The 4028-nt window shown below is 45.2% G+C and overlaps 1 long non-coding RNA gene across 1 annotated transcript; it reads right to left on the bottom strand.

Annotated features, from left to right (window-relative positions):
- Positions 1-607: 607 nt before the first annotated feature.
- LOC126410044 (uncharacterized) lies at positions 608-3712 on the bottom strand. The gene is made up of 2 exons (XR_007573302.1): positions 3582-3712; positions 608-3338 (listed from the first exon to the last, which is right to left on the bottom strand). It is a non-coding gene; the product is annotated as an uncharacterized LOC126410044 (long non-coding RNA).
- Between the last annotated feature and the right edge of the window lie 316 nt (positions 3713-4028).

Raw genomic sequence — 4028 nt, 5'->3', positions numbered from 1 at the left:
GTTAACTTCCAACCAGGCATCCTCCTTTCCATTGGAAGCAACAGCATGCATAGTTGTGAATTGCTAGAAGAGGTGCACTATTGCTCTCTTCACACACACACACACACACACACAGAGAGCGAGAGAGAGAGAGAGAGAGAGAGAGAGAGAGAGAGAGAGAGAGAGAGAGAGAGAGAGAGAGAGTTACCCTTCGCCGGTGGAGAAAACACATTCCATGGGGTTGGTCCTGGAGCCTAGACTTTGTGGGCAACTGGCATTTCATTACAACCCAAAGTTTATGTAGGACTTATAAGTAATCATAAAATTGAGGATCTCGAGAAATCCTTAGGGCTCATATACCTTGTGGCAGCTATCAATTATCCCAGTTTGTAGCCTTTAGGGTGCAAAACCAGACTTAGTTACAAGGTGGAATGATGCTCAGCATGCGAGGCACCCAGGCCAGTTTTGGGCCTGATAGTTATCTCTGGTGGTAGAGCCAAGTTCAACAATCAAGCTTGGAATTCATATGTGAGACGTATTCTTCAAATGAATGGACTGTAGCACCCACAATGTGTGGAGCAGAACTTGAAAATAGTTCTCAGTTGAAGATTTTGAGAAGAGTTCGAAGGGTTATATACTTGTATGTCATGTTTGACAAGTACAGATTGGCCTAGTTCATAGCACTTTTATGTGTAAATGGAAGCTAGTTGCAGAGTGGATTCAGATCCACCATGCTAGGCATTCAGGTGAGTTTTCCGCAGTCTTCTTAGAACAACAATTTTTTGACTAACACTTCTGAAGTATGTCCATGTGAATATGTGGATATGTAGATGGCTGTTAGCAACCACCTGCTAACTGCCGTCTCTTACAATGTAATTGTAAACACTACCCCAAACTCACTCACACGCTCTGCCCTAACCTAGTTAGAGCAAACCCTCACCAGAGAAAGGATTGCATTACATTCGATATCCCTAATTGCACCCCCAAATCCCTTATTTATAACCACAGTCCCATAGACCCGATTACCGACCCAAAAACATGGACACTAACATTACTCCCTCCGAAAAATAAGTTGACCTCAAGATGTGAGCATGGGAAATGAATGCCGATGAAGAAGGTTCCTTGCTGTCCGCAGGACAAAGTGGACCACCAACTGAAAGACCTGTCTTAATAACAGTCCTGATAGTATAAGTGTACACTTGAAAATTAGCTGCTTCCTCTTCGACGCTCCCACAAAATAAGCATGAGAGAGAACCACGGATACAGGCCAGCAGCTTGGTTAATGGAAGTGTCATGTCCTAGCTTTCTTATTCTTTCATATTTGGATAGTTGCGGTGGAAGCCTGCACTTCAGGTTAATGCAAAGCATGAGTCCATCTTTAGAAGATGAGATAGTAACAGATGGGAAGGCCTCTGATGTGGGTTGCCTGTGAACTCTTCCAATATCCAATCTGTTGCGAGGCCTTGCACAACTCTTTCACCAGCTTTGACCAGCCCTAACCTGTAACCTCGTGGAGTGGTAATCTTCTGCCAAGTACATAACCTTTATCTTGAGATATCTGTAGGGTTCTTCAGAGAGAATGTTCCCTCCAACAATTCTAAGCATGGACAGCTGCCAAATATTTTCAAACTTTGTAGTAGAACTGATCTCATCTTCTGCCTCATCCATTTCGTAACACTCTCTAGCTGTTGATCTACAAGAATAAGTACAGACCAAGATCCACCTTGTTCCAGCAGAAGTATGTTGAAGGAGTTCTTCTATTAGATGGGAGCAAGCACCAACACCTTCATTCATTTGCAACTGTAGGGCTCTGTACACCTGCTCTGCCTCTTTAATTGTCCCCTCGATCTCATTTTCTCCCCTCCTTCCCATGAAGTGAAAGTCTGCCTGCATTTCATATTGCTCATGCAAGAAATAATAACTGCTTCCTTCTTTTCCTACAAAACGTACGCTGAATTGGCCATAATTGGATCCAGAAAGGGATATGTTAATGGCCTTCCCTACCCAACCTACAACTTCGAAATGATGGCAGGGTAGCATCTTGGTGGCTGATTCTATAGTAGTGAATAATATCATACGATTCTCCATGTTAAAAGAGCGGGGACACATATCAGCCAAAAGGTTATAGGACTGCATGTCTTGGTTCATCCCTATCATGATAATGAATGTAGCACTCGCCCTTTTTGTACTTCGGCACACAAAGTGGTATGACAGTGACAGATGGAGACAAAAACATAGTGGCTTGATTGCCATCTACCACAATACTTGATCGACAAATAGAACGCTTGAAGTGTATCTACCCAAGGTCCCAAGGTAGCATTGATGCTAGAGGCTGAATCTCATCACTGTTGTAAAATGAACCTCCAGTAGGCAAGGTGATATCATTTTGTTTATGTAAAACATAGTAAAAAAAATGCTGCAAAAAGTTCCTATTTTCTTCCACAGTATCAACCCTTGAATACTCCTTGTAGTCAAACTCCGTTTCAAATGGGCCGGAAATTTCCTGTAGCTCAGAAAAAAAATTTCACAATGTTAAAATTTTTAGAGTTTATCAAAGGCGGAATTTTTTTTTGAGACCGTTGAGGCTGGAATCCACAAGATTTCCCAAAAAAATGTTCCCACCGGGAGAGGTGGAAAAATGTTTCCAGCTCTTCGCGTCGGGCTCCTCCCATCTTCCTCTTCTCATCTTCGTCCTCCGCCGCTGCCTCTTCTCATCTTCCTCGTAAGCGTAAGCATTTTGGAGTAGCGGGAGGGGTTTCTCTTCGTCTCCCCCTTTTCTTCTGTGGTTTAAGAGTCGAGATTGGTCGTTCCTGACCATGGATTTAGGGGTAGGCCTTTAAGCCTTGCCCAGTACTCTTTGACGGTGGAGGCCAGTCAAGGTTCAGACTATGGCCCCATCCTCAACGCCTTTGAGGTTTATAGGTTCGTCCAGCCCGGTGGCGCTGCAACTTTTCCTCAAGATGGTGACAACTTGTTTACAAGAATAGAATGGAACGTTCGAAACAGCAACCTCTCGCACCAAACCTCTGATGCAATGGAACTGGAAGTGCGGAACAGGACCCCAAATTTGCCTCCTCTCCTCTCCCTGTAGTGTCTTCCAGTGGAGATTCTTTAGCACCTCCGCGTTATGCCTGGTTGAGATGTCGATGTGTCCTTTGCTACTGATGTCGTGTGGCTCCCATGCAGCTTTGACGCTGATGCATTCCTCCTCCACTGCTCCTTAGTCTGGCCGGCTCCATAATGAACATTGCCATTTTCGTCAATACGGAAATGCACTCTGAAAAACCTTCCCAACTTCTACTCCGAGAAGTCCAGTTTAGTCGAAGGCGAGTTCATCGTCATTTTTGTCAGCAGGCAGCCTAGTATATCAAGAGGGAAATCAGACTTCCGGATTAGGGTTGCTTCAATGTCGTTCTTCACTATGGTTTCCTCAATGGAATCGCTGGTAGAACCACTATCGATCATGGGGAAGGCATGGACAAGAACTAGAATAGCTACCCTCCCCCAGTTGGTAGATTGACTAGACCTCTGCCAACTCATGGCCTTGGTGGAGTTCCACCTGAGGTAGGCAAAAGTGGTAAGGGGTAGGCAGACAAACAAACCTCAAACAGATTGGAGATCACTGCAGGTGGCTGCCTGTGGTAGACGTTTTGCTTCTTAGGTTGAGGCTTCCTGGCGATTGAAAGCACTCTCAACCTTGGCTTTTGTAATCAGATATTGCTTAGTACAAATCGCAGGTAGGCTCTTTGTCCGGAGGGCGACGATCGTCTTCATCATGGCAACAGAGGGTTCCTTCTCTATGGCTGGTGAGAATGGCCATAACCTGATCCCACAGAGGTTGCCACACTCGTCTTTTGTGCCTTATTACGCCCATTCTAAGGGTCACGTTCTGGGGGGTCTTCGACTCGATATTGGGGAAAATGTTGCGGAGAATGTCTGGGTCAAAGATCTCAACCATCATGGCTGGCACCTCTCTCCACCTTCGACCACCAGGAAAAGTAGACGCCCACTCCTGCTGATTGGGATAGGAGCAGGAGGATGTCTTCATC

This window comes from Nymphaea colorata, chromosome 4 (genome assembly GCF_008831285.2).
Source record: "Nymphaea colorata isolate Beijing-Zhang1983 chromosome 4, ASM883128v2, whole genome shotgun sequence".
In the NCBI taxonomy this organism is placed as follows: Eukaryota; Viridiplantae; Streptophyta; class Magnoliopsida; order Nymphaeales; family Nymphaeaceae; genus Nymphaea; species Nymphaea colorata.
The sequence above is the reverse complement of the archived record's forward strand: the minus strand, read 5'-3'. Positions and strand labels throughout refer to the sequence as shown.